General features: G+C 39.0%; 1 pseudogene; it reads left to right on the forward strand.

The window, feature by feature from the left end:
- Positions 1-1582: 1582 nt before the first annotated feature.
- On the forward strand, positions 1583-1654 carry LOC148129704 (small nucleolar RNA U3; annotated as a pseudogene).
- Positions 1655-13487: the final 11833 nt, after the last annotated feature.

Here is a 13487-nt window from a genome sequence, read left to right on the forward strand (position 1 = left end):
ACATTGCTCCTAAGAAATGCCAAAAGTTCTCCAGGACTTAACAAATGTTTCCAGATATCCAAGAAGGCTTCTACTCATGCAAGTTTTCAAACTGACCTTTCTGGCCTCAGTTCTTATAGCCATCTTACAAATAAAGACGGGCAAGGTTTTGAAAGTTGGGATCCCCCTTTTAATATATTTTTTTCTTTTAAAGACCCTGCAACCCCTTGCATTGGGGCGGAGTCAGGGCAACTGAATGGAGTTAGCATTTACTGGCTGGATGCCCTATGCAAAGTTCACAGCAGATATTTTCTTTTTGTGCCCCGAGAAAGAAATATCTGCTGTGGAATGGGACAACTTACCATGGAAATTTGCCATGGGACAACTCACTGCGGGACAGTTTAACAATTCTATTTAATTAGTTAAAATAAATAAAAAATATTTTATTTTTTGTTATTCACATTTCATTCTGTCCCTCCTTTTGCACCCCTTTTCTGATGTTTCGGTCCCACCATTTCTTTGATATTAGTGTAACTCTCATCCTGCAGTAAGTTGTCCTGTCCTTTGTCTTGCTTTAGTCAAGTCTCTTGGCATCTTGGTCATTGGGCCAAATGTTGTGCCTGCATTTTCCTGATGTAATAGAATTGCATATAATAGCCTTCTGTGGATACATGTCAGACATGACTCTTCTGAGTGATCCCTCCTAAACTTCAAAGCTGCCAAGAAAACAATTCAAATTTCAGCATTGCGAAGATGTGGACCTATTGCTACTGGTTGATCCTTTATGGCATGCACAGTATATTTCCAGTGGCTATCTCCTGAGATGGGTGATCCCCAACCATTCATCACCTATTCAAAAGAATTGCCACTTGTTGCAAGGAAAATAATCTACATATTGCAAGGGTCTTCAAACTTGGCAAGTTTAAGATTTGTGGACTTCAACTCCCAGAATTCCTGAGCTAATATGACTGAAGAGGAATTCTGAGAGTTGAAGTCCCAAGTCTTAAAGCTGTCAAGTTTGAAGACCCCTGGTCTAATGGATGGCAAAGGAGAGAATGTGTCAAAACACCTGGGCTGTATGGAAATAGAGTTAGAAGTCGGGGGGGCTGAGTCAGGGGGTCAATCTTTAATTAAAGGTATTAGTCATTATCATGGATTTGGTCATCTTCATCTTCCTTCCCCTGTCCTTACCACTTTCTATAGAAGGACGATCAAGAGCATCCTGTCCAGAGGTGGCATTCAGCAGGTTCTGACCAGTTCTGGAGAACCGGTAGTGGAAATTTTGAGTTGTTCAGAGAATCAGCAAATGCTCCCTCTGACTGGAGATTTTACAATATCTTTCCCCTGCCATACCCACCAAGCCACGCCCACAGAACTGGTAGTAAAAAAAATTGAATCCCACCACTGATCCTGTCATATTGTCTAGCTTGGAAGTATTATTGCTTTGGATAGGAAGGCAGTAAAGAGAGTGGTGCGGATAGCAGAAAAGATTATTGAGAGTTGATTCCCTTCCATCCAGAACATAATTTATAAGCGTTGCTTGAGCGGGGTCCACAGGTGTCAGTGTGAACGACTATACTTTCACAGACTATACCACAGATGAAAGACTATACTTTCAGGGATCATTTCTATAGTATCCAACCAGTGGTGGGATTCAATTTTTTTTACTACCGGTTCTGTGGATGTAGCTTGGTGGGAGTGGTATAGCTTGGTGGGCGTGGCTTGGTGGGCATGGCAGGGGAAGGATACTGGAAAATCCCCATTCCCTCCCCACCCCACTAACCTGCTTTCCAGCTCCGTTCTCCTGTGCAGGGCAACCAAAGAAGACCCAGCCGATCAACTGGGACTTGGCAGGCAGAGAATAGATGGGAGAGGGGCCAGTCAGAGGTGGGATTTGCCGGTTCTCCGAACTACTCAAAATTTCTGCTACCGGTTCTCCAGAACTGGTCAGAACCTGCTGAATACCCACCTCTGTATCTAGCTCAAACACTGGAGGCTTTCAAGAAGAGATTGGACTGCCATCTGTCAGAAATGGTCTAGTCTCCTACTTGATGACCTACAAGGCCCCTTCCAACTCTGTTAATCTAAGAAAGGGTTCTAAGTAATACATCCATAGCAACTAAACCTTCGAGACAAGTAAGTCCCTCAAAGAATAGCTTTATTGGGTATATCATATTGGCGCATTTCTGGTGAAAACCGACTCTGAAGGTTCCTGTGGTTTTCACCTAATTAAAAGGTTTCCCTCTTCCCCAAACGATCAGTCACATGGTCCAATCAAGGTGCCATCCAGTCACGTGGTAACATTGTTCCTCCTCTCTCTGGCCAGGTGTGAAAATGTCCAAGAGAATGTCTAGGGTGCTACTTGTCCTTTTTACGACCTGTTTTCCTTGTTAGCTTCTGGGAGGGAGGGGGCTTCATGGGATCTGAAGCAAAACATCCAGATTCAGCCACAGTTTCATTCCATATAGTATCAACCTTGCGACCTCTCAAACTCTCTTTTCGCTATCTATTCAAGACAGATGATTAACATTTATATGTATTTATATATATGGGTATAGATGTGTAGCATATCTATATGTGTGTTATGTATGTGTGCACTTTTCACAGCAGGCAACAGAATTTCATTTTTAACGTGTGCCAGTGTGCCCACAGTAACAAATGACCATAAAGGTTATTTATTTTTTATTTATTTTATTTATTTGATTTGCCAATTGTTTACAAGATAATAAGTATAAGTGTATACATAGTTGTGAATACATGAAATGGGTACATATAAGAAAAATAAAAGAAGAATAAGAGAAACAATAGGACAGGGACGGTAGGCACGTTGGTGCGCTTATGCACGCCCCCTACAGACCTCTTAGGAAAGGGGTGAGGTCAATAGTAGACAGTCTAAGGTTAAAGTTTTTGGGGTTTGGGGAAGAAACTACAGAGTCGGGTAGAGTATTCCAGACATTGACCACTCTATTGCTGAAGTCGTATTTCCTGCAATCAAGTTTGGTGCGGTTAACTTTGAGTTTGTATCTATTGTGTGCTCTTGTGCTGTTATGGTTGAAGCTGAAGTATTCATTGACAGGTAGGACATTGCAATGTATGATTTTATATACCATGCTTAAATCAGACCGAAGACGGCGTAATTCAAGGTTTTCTAGTTCTAGAATTTCAAGTCTGGTGGCATAAGGTATTCTACAACGAGTAGAGGAGTGGAGAACTCTTCTTGTGAAATATTTCTGGACTTTCTCAATTGTGCTAATATCAGATACGTAATGTGGGTTCCAGACTGATGAACTGTATTCGAGTATTGGTCTAGCAAATGTTTTGTATGCTCTGGTTAGTAGTGTGATATTACCAGAGAAAAAGCTACGTAGGATTAGGTTAACAACTCTTAATGCCTTTTTGGCTATGTAGTTTCAGTGGGCTCTAGCACTTAGATCATTAAAGGTGAGTATTCCAAGGTCCTTTACAGAGCTTGGATCATCAACAAGATCTTGACTATTCAGCTTGTATTTTATTTTCTGATTTTTTTTGCCAATATGTAAGACAGAGCATCTCAATCATAAAGGGCCTGAAATTCATAAGATTGGTTATTTATGCTGCAAGTGATGATAGAAAAGGTCTATTTAGTTCACAAAAACATGACCTGGGGTTATGACTGAGATGTTGCCAAGAAAACAAAACCAACTTCATCAATATTCCATGTGGTTCCATATTTTGGAGGTAAAGGACAAATATGGATTAGGCCATGGTAAAGGACCTGGAGACATTGTGCTTGAAATTCGTGACACTCTTAAAAGATGAAGCAAATAACCAAACTCCCCCAAAATGTCAATAAGAGAAAAAGGAGACAAATTTGTAATCTGTTAACGTGCTGACCAAAAAAAGGAAAAAAAGCTAAAGAGAGATAGAAAGCAAAAGACGGAGAGAGGAAAAATTGCCCAAGTAAACATTGAGTTCCAAAGAACAGGAAGAGGCAAGGAATTGCACCAAAGTAAGCAATGAGAAGACACTGAAGAAAACCATTAAATGGCAAAGACAAGAGACTGATTTAAGAAAAATACAGAAACCCCACAAACTTTTAAAAAATATAAATGTAGGCTTTTTAATGAAAGATGCGCACGATCGAAAGCAAAGGTCGACCACAGTTAGACTACAATGTGAATAGGGAGAAAGATTTTTTTTTTAAAAAAAAAGTCCTCAAATTGATTCTATGTATTCTTACATAGCTTAAGATGTTTTGAATGAGTCATATGAAGTCATTATTCATGGAGAAGACCCAGATGTTGGGAAACCCATAGCTAATTGGTTAAGAGTTTAACAAAAGATAAAGTGCGTAGATACTGTCCTTACGACCTGTGCATAAGCTTACAAGAACCCAAGGAAGCCATTGCCGGAAGACAATCATGAATGAAATTATCACAAAGAGCTGGGAGCAACAAAATAATCAACAATAAAAACAGAGAACAGGATGTACATTATCTGAATTGATCTGTAAATATTTCTTGATGTGCTCAAAGCTTACAGCTCAGTTGTGGTTTGTACATCAGAGAATCTATTCTTCTTGGCATCTTTAACCAAACATTATTTGAGAAGAAACTTTGAGGATTATCTAAAATACTGTTTAATGTATTTCCTCTTATGGAGAAGACAGTTTTTCCTTTGTAGTAGACAAGGAAAACTAAAATCATTGTTCCAGTTTAAGTGAGTTAAGTATTAAAACCCATGAAGAAATAGTGTTTAATGTAGATTATGTAAGCTTTGATACATGTCAAGAATTTTGTAATGACCCAGCTTTATTTCAATGATCAATTGAGAGCATTGTTCATAAATTGGAAGGTCAATAGCACTTCCGCAACTGGATGACTTTTATTATTTTATTTTATTATTTTATTATTTTATTTTATTTTATTTTATTTTATTTTATTTTATTTTATTATTTTATTTTATTTTATTTTATATTTTTTATTTTATTTTATTTTATTTTATATTTTATTTTATTATTTTATTATTTTTATTTTATTTTATTATTTTATTTTTATTTTATTATTTTATTTTTTTCTACCTTGCATCTTTTTTCTGTCTCAGCACATTAATCTCTTCATTTCAACCAGAAAAGAGCTGGAAGGGACCTTGGAGATCTTCTAGTCCGACCCCCTGCTCAAGCAGGAGACCCTATGCCATTTCAGACAAGTGACTGTCCAGTCTCTTCTTAAAAACCTCCAGTGATGGAGCACCCACAACATCTGAAGGGAAGCCGTTCCACTGATTAATTGTCCTCCCTTATCCTTAATTCCAGGTTGCTTCTCTTCTTGATTAGTTTCCAACCATAGTTTCTTGTCCTGCTTTGGAGAATAATTTGACCCCCTCTTCTTTGTGGCAGTCCCTCAAATACTGGAATACTGTAAATACACACTTAAGGGAAGTGTGTGTTTCAAATCCTGTTGACAGAGACCACCTAATTTTTTTTAGATGAACGAATACCAGTAAACAAAGCAAAAAGAGAGAGAGAGAGACAGACAGACAGACAGAGACACAGAGATACACACACAAACACTGGGACAGAGACAGAGAGAGACAGAGAGAGGAGAGAGACAGAGAGACAGAGACAGAGACACAGACCTACAATTTGATCTCCCTCTTCTGAAAATTAACTTTTTGCCAAATGACTACATGTTTTTCTTCCCTTAACTGCTCTTAATGCAGCCAAACATAACTATATAAACAGACAAAGGACATATTCAAATTACTCCACCCGTCTCGTTCTGTTGCAAGGATTCTTCTTTAGCATTTCAGTCCTTCCTTGTCCTCAGTCTGGGGATACTCTGCTATTTCCTAAGTCTTATTGTTTTAAAGAAAAAACATCTAAGTTTCCTTGTTCAAACATCCTTATCTTAGTCACGGTTGACCTACAAACCAATGTTTGTGAAGCTCAGTGGCTTAATCTCCTGGAAGCAAAACTTGCCTTCTGATGAAAACTTGCTTTTGATCAGACTGGATTTGCTGAAGTCATGGAGATGTGTATGTTTTCAGAGCTGTTTCTCTCTCTTCACTTAGTTTTGATACCTCTGAGCATATAGGCTAGGCTTCCCCAAAATGATACCCTCACTTGATGGATTGGGATTCCATCTCCCATAATTCTCAGCCCCCATAGACAAAACCGGGAGAATTTCCCTCGTATTTTGAGAGGGATGTTACCTTCTGCCTCTTAAGTTCCACCAAACAATCCAGGCAAAGAACCAGGGTCTGAGGTTGAGAGAAATAAAGTGCATATTTCCCCCACAAATGGGTGTATACAGGTAGTCCTTGTTCAGTGGCTGTCTCATTTAGCAACCATTCACAGTTACAACGGTAATGAAAAAGTAACTTCACAATCAATCTTCACTTTTATAACCTTCACAGTTTTGTAAAACAAATAAAAGTGGAAGTCAGATAGTAAGCACAGTTGTGGTTACCCTTTCAGTAAGTTGGCAGTCCGAACTGTGGTCACTGCACAAGGACTACCTGGTATAGCTTTGCAATTGTCCTGATGGGATGCTTATTGTTCAAGATAAATTTTACAAATCAAATTAAAAAAATTCAGTGGTTTACATATCCACTTGGACTCCGGTAGAAAAATAGAATCCTTTTCGGAGAGGAAGTAGAAATTGGGGATAGAGAAGATTTTTGGACCAATGGTAATTTTGACTTCCTATGACTATCCTCTTACTTGTCTTGGTAACAATCAAAGAATGTTGTCCTTCTTTCTGGGGGTTTTGTGATGAGAAATAAAGATGGAAGATGCCCCCATCAACAGAAGGCCAACAAAGAAATGAAGCTTAATTTCTGAATACGCCATAGTATTTTTGTGAATTTGTAGGGTGAATTGTAAAAGCTAGTCTGGAAGCATTCACAACTGGCATGCCCATTAAGAACAGCCTTCGCCAAGATCCCTTGGTGCGGCTTCACACCTTCTAATGATATTCTGGGACTAGGCTTTAATAGGGATTTCCTTCTGGGCCTAGATCCAACCCTTTACAAGTGGCCTTGCTGAAGGGAGAATTCAGACAATTGGAACAGTTTGTGAAAGTGTGGAACAGCTGGGAAACACAATAACTTTGTTTTAAGGCAGCTCTTTTAAAAGGCTCCTTGGCTGAGTGAATCTGGATTGGGTTGGCAAGTGGCTGTCCAGTCTCTTCTTAAAAATATTCTGTGATGAAGCACCCACAATCTCTGGAGGCAAGTCGTCCCACTGGTTAATTGTTATCACTGTTAGGAAGTTTCTCCTCAATTCCAGGTTGCTTCTCTCTTTGATTAGTTTCCAACCATTGTTTCTTGTCCTGCCCTCTGGTGCTTTGAAGAATAAGTTGATCCCCTCTTCTTTGTGGCAGCCCCTCAAATATTAGAATACTGCTATCCTGTCACCCCAATTCTTCTTTTCTAGTCTAAACTATCCAAACCCAAGTCCTGAAACCATTGTTCATATGTTTCAGAGTCCAGGCCTTGAAGGAGTAACAACATGGCACAGTTAACCTTCTCCTCCCAAAACAGTTTTCTGTTGTGATAGAGTAAAGAAATCCATTGTCTGCCTCTGCTTTTCTTTTCTTTTTAATACTTTGCTAAGAAGTTTTGAACACATAAGAAGCATGGTCAAACTTCTTTACACTCAAAGAAAACCCCACTTGAAAAATGTCAGGAAAAAAAGAGACAGAGCATGCATCACCCCACCCCTAAATAAATTCTAATCAGAAGTCTAAAATCTAGCACTTATGGGTCAAAAAGGAAATTATCTTTCTTAAATGGATCCCAGGTTGGCTGCAACGATATCATTAATTTTCCTAGCTCAGCATGACAATAAATTTTAATTCAAACCCCTTTCTTGTAGATGAAATGTTATGATTTCCAAATGTGAAGCTAGGGAAAAAATGTTGTGCTTCCAATACAGCTGAACTGTGGCTTTTGGGGAATTGTTCGGCAGCGTCTTCTCTATTGAATAAAAAATAAATCACAGCTGCAGTGATAATTCATCTCCAGCAAATATACTTTGTGTGACAAATTACTTATATATATGCATGGTATATCTCTCCCTGTGTCTGGGTCTCTGTGTGTTCTAAATATGTACATTTCCCAGTAAACGGCAGCATTTAGCTGAACTCAGCTGATCTTGAAAAAGCTAAGCAAGGTCAGATCCAGTTATTACATGGCTAGGAGACGTCAAGGACATTACAGGCCCATCGGTTAGATGGAGAAGTCGAAACATGTCAGAAGAAGACAAGGGCAAGACAATTCTGTATTGTTACTATAAACTATAGGGATGTGTTTGTGAAGTCTCTAGGAGTCAAGTTTCATTTGAGAGAGACTTTGCTTAAAATCTAATGACCACAGCCTCAGAATTGATAGCAAAAATATCCAGGCTGTACGTAGCTTCTGCCTTTTAAGAATAACAATCAACAGTACAGGGACAATCAGTCAAGAAATACGCTGCAGACTAGCACTAGGTAGAGCAGCCATTAAAGTCTTGGAAAAGATATTCAAATGTTTCTATACCAGTGGTGGGATTCAATTTTTTTTTACTCCCGGTTCTGGTGGGTGTGGCAGGGGAAGGATACTGCAAAATCTCCATTCCCTCCCCACCCCACTAACCTGCTTTCCAGCTCCCTTCTCCTGTGCAGGGCAACAAAAGACCCAGCCGATCAGCTGGGATTCGGGAGGAAGAGAATAGATGGGGGTCAGAGGTGATATTTGCTGGTTCTCCGAACTACTCAAAATTTCTGCTACCGGTTTTCCAGAACGGGTCAGAACCTGCTGAATACCACCTCTGTTCTATACCTACAAATATAAAAATAGTAGAAGCCCTGCTAGTCACTGTGATACTCTATGAAAAAGCAGGATAGGAACAGTATTGAACTTTGGTGCTGGAGAAGACTATGCCATGATGGACAGCCAAGAAAACAAATTGATGGATCATGGAACAAATCAACCTAGTGTTCTCACTCGAGGTACAAATGACTTGGCTCAAATTATTTGGACATTTTCAGTGAAGACCTAACTCTCTGGAAAAGGCTCCAATACTGGGAATTGTGGAAGGAAAGAGAAAAAGATGGACTCGGGTATAATCTTCAGCAGGTTCTGACCAGTTCTGGAGTACCAGTAGCGGAAATTTTGAGTAGTTCGGAGAACCGGCAAATACCACCTCTGAGTGGCCTCCCCCCATCTATTTTCTGCCTCTCGAGTCCCGGCTGATCAGCTGGGTCTTCTTTGGTTGCCCTGCACAGGAGAATGGAGCTGGAAAGCAGGTTAGTGGGGTGGGGAGGGAATGGGGATTTTGCAGTGTTCTTCCCCTGCCACGCCCACAAAGCCACACCCACAGAACCAGTAGTAAAAAAATTTGAATCCCACCACTGGTTATAATGGCAATGGGTGCATCATCTGGAGACTTGAAAGAACAGGTTAGTGAAGAGTCTGAAGTTTCCCTGAGGTTGTGTGAAGGTAGAATCATTGCAACTGGACTAATTTACTAAAAAAACATTTCTGTTGGAATTATTCAATCTTTAGACAACCTTCAGATATCTCTGCCTGGATGATTGACAATCTTCACCAACAAGTTAGGGAGAGATTGTCATGAAGAAAATCTGTTTATGTAGACTTTATTCTACCTAAAGCTTAAATACCACTTAAACATTCAATTCTCTATTTTTTTTAGTACAATTTCATTTGCTCTCAAATTGTTTTTAAAATATCAGAGGAAGATAATTTAACAAATAATAGAAGTCTATTTTTCAGACTAATGTTCCAAGTCAACTGCCTTTAGCCTCATGTGCAGATGTAGTGGGACTGCCACTTCGTTTGGGGGAATTCTACGTTTTTAATCTTGGAAGATTTAATGTTGGAGAAAGCTGTTCAAAATGGCTCCCATAGTCTATTCACTCCAGCCAGTGCTGCTGGTTCATGAGGTTCACACATCTGGAAGTTGCCTAGGTTGGGAAATCTGGAATAAGTCATAAATTATGATTTAATGTGAGGTATGAAGGCAACTTAAGCTTGGAAAAAGAACAGGGTTCTTTTCAGCCAAAAGTTGAAAGAACCAAATGGGGGCCATTCTTGAAATGACTGGTATGCTGCTCCTTTTAAACCTTCCCATAACTGCCCAAAGAAGAGGGTAAGTTTGGATATCAGGCTCAGAGACATCAGAAGGAGGAGAGGTCTTAATTTTCCTCACAAGGCATAAATAAAGAACCTTGGTAGAAAGAATTTCTTGGCAGCCACTTGCAATGACGCTGAACTGAAGATGAAACTCTACAATGATTTTGAAAAACAGTATTCTGCTTCCTTTACTGTTTGAACACTGAAACCAAGCTTTTGTGGGTGAAGAGTGAATTGGAAAAAAGGTTGGCTGGGGACGATGTCAGAATGTGCTTAATAAATCTGTATGAAGTTGGGAACATCCTCTTTCCAATTGTCAACTTAATTTGGCAAATTGACAAGAGTGGCTCAAACTATTAACTGGGATGGATTTGATTGAGGTTTGATGAAAAAGAAAACCTATTTTCAGGCAGAAATGAATCCAAGACATTCAAATCAAGTTGAAGGCAATCCTGTTGAAGGCATCAATCAATGATTTGAACTGACTTTCCCATTCCAGTCAGAAAATTGACTCAGTCCAGACATTTTGATTGAAATGCCATTGAATTAAACCTCTGTAATGAATAGTCTCACTGTTTGGGTCTTAACTCACCATTCAAAGAGAGTTGCTACACAGAATTCCATACTCATTTATTTATGCATTCATGTATTTATTTATACATTATTTATTCTATACCGCCCATCTCAGCTTGTATATAAAAAAGACAAAAGATTGTCTATTTCGTGAAAAGGAGTAGCAGTGTTCCAATATCTCAGGGGATGCCACAAAGAAGAGGGAGTCAAGCTACTCTCCAAAGCACCTGAGGGTTGGACAAGAAAGAATGGGTGGAAACTAATCAAGGAGAAAAGCAACTTAGGAGACATTTCCTGACAGTTAGAACAATTAATCAATAGAACAACTTGTTTCCAGAAGTTCTGGGTGCTCCATCACTGGAGACTTTTAAGAAGAGACTGGACAGCCACTTGTCTGGAATGGAATAGGGTCTCCTGCTTGAGCAAGGGGTCCTCCAACTCTGTTATTCTGCTTTTCTTATAAGATTTGCCCCTTTCCCCCCAAAAAATAAAAATAAAACCGTATGGAGGAAAACAATATTATGAACTAAAAAGAACACAGAAAGAGAACATTTATTTATTTATTATTTGTTTGATTTGTCAATAGTTTACAAGATAATAGGTATAAGGATAAACATAGTTATGAATACATGAAATGGATACATATAAAAAATAAATAAAAGAAACAATAGGACAGGGACGGTAGGCACGTTGGTGCACTTATGCATGTCCCACAGTTTAAGGTTAAAGTTTTTGGGGTTTGGGGAAGAAACCACAGAGTCAGGTAGAATATTCCAGACATTGACCACTCTGTTGCTGAAGTCATATTTCCTGCAATCAAGTTTGGTGTGGTTAACCTTGAGTTTGTATCTATTGTGTGCTCTTATATTGTTATGGTTGACAGGTAGGACATTCATTGACAGGTAGGACATTTCAATGTATGATTTTATATACTATACTTAGATCGGATTGAAGGTGGCGTAGTTCTAGGTTTTCTAGGTCTGGAATTTCAAGTCTGGTGGCATAAGGTATTCTCCAATGATTACAGGAGCGGAGAACTCTTCTTGTGAAATATTTCTGGACTTTCTCAACTGTGTTAATATCAGATATGTAATGCGGGTTCCAGACTGATGAGCTGTATTCAAATATAGGTCTAGAAAATGTTTTGTATGCTCTAGTTAGTAGTGTGATATTACCAGAGAAAAAGCTACATAGGATTAGGTTAACAACTCTTAACATCTTTTTGGCTATGTAGTTACAGTGGGCTCTAGCACTTAGATTATTAGAGATGAGTATTCCAAGATCCTTGACAGAGTTTGGATCATCAACAAGGTCTTGACTATTCAGCTTGTATTGCTTTATATTTTTCTTTTCTTCCATTCTGATTCCAGGAACTGTTTTTCTTTTTTCTTTTCTATGTCAAGGAATTATTTACATGCGATTCCATGAAATATGCAATTTAGAGTTTTGACCATACTGTCTAATTGTTGGGCTTTGTTCAAAAAAATAATGAGCAAAGCCAATAGTTAGAGAGCATTACATAAAAATCCCTGCCAAGTCAAAGTGAATGGCTGAATTGATCTGGAAGTTTAAATGGTCACAAATAAGTCTCCTTGGCTGTATTTGCAGAACCCTCAAGTCAGGTCAAGATTCAGCAGCTGCATTCACACAACATGCTAGAAATGATTAATGTTACAGTAATTGTGATAATTAGATATCCTTGGTGCTCTCTGAGCTTGGTTGTTTTCTTGCAGGTGTTTCATTACCTAAATTAGGTAACATCAATTGTGCTAGAATACGGAGCAAACCCCATTAGAAGAACATAGAAGCACACCAACGTGCCTATCGTCCCTGTCCTATTGTTTCTTTTTATTTTTCTTATATGTATCCATTTCATGTATTCATAACTATGTTTATACTTATACCTGTTATGTTATAATCGCTTGACAAAATAAATAAATAAATAAACAAACAAACAAACAAACAAACAAATAAATAAATGCAAGGAAAATCCTCAGGGATGACTCACACCCTGGTCAGCACTTCTTCACTCTCCTACCATCGGGTAGGAGATAGAGAAGCAGAGCCAGTTGCAACAACAGGCTGAAGATCAGTTTCTACCCGTGGGCTGTCAGACTCCTGAACAGAAAATGACTTCATGTCAACATAGTATGATAGTCTTGCAGGGCCGGCACATTGTGCAACAGGGTCAGATAGTGTAATAAGATTGGGACTGGATTAGGAACTTCTGTCCTCACTGTGAATTGTGTTGGGGGGAGGCATTGCACGAAGGGAGGATCAGCGAATCTCATTGTACACATGTTGTACTCTGACAATAAAGGTAATAATAATTGATTTAATGGACTTGCCGTGGACTTATTTGGAGAGGCTGAAGTCTGGACCAGTATAGCTGAAGTCTGCTAAATCAAGATCCACTTGAATGGGACTCCACCAGTTCCATAGACTGAACTAGGAAGATCTTTTTTTCAAATCAAGATGCATCCCCAAGTACTTTGCCTGCTCTTTCCAGTAAAACTGCAGTAATAAATTTATTGTCCTTGACTTACAACGGACCTTTAATTATTGCTCGAAGTTGCAACATCACTGAAAAAAGTGACTTATGACCATTTTTCATATTTGCAACCATTACAGCATTCCCATGTCAATCCTGAAGCGAACTTGGCTGGGGCCATCTTCAAGGCTTCAGGGTTGCCACTAGATGGGAGGGGTAGAGAAATAGTTAACTTGGGTTTTGCAGTCAAAACAAAAAGTTTTCCTTTGGGAACCAAGTATATTTGGGAACCAAGATTTTCCAACAGGTGGCTGGGAGAGGAGGAGCG

Source organism: Notechis scutatus, chromosome 11, assembly GCF_049901735.1.
Source record: "Notechis scutatus isolate UNSWTSFEM ecotype Mainland chromosome 11, rNotScu1.2, whole genome shotgun sequence".
Classification (NCBI taxonomy): domain Eukaryota; kingdom Metazoa; phylum Chordata; class Lepidosauria; order Squamata; family Elapidae; genus Notechis; species Notechis scutatus.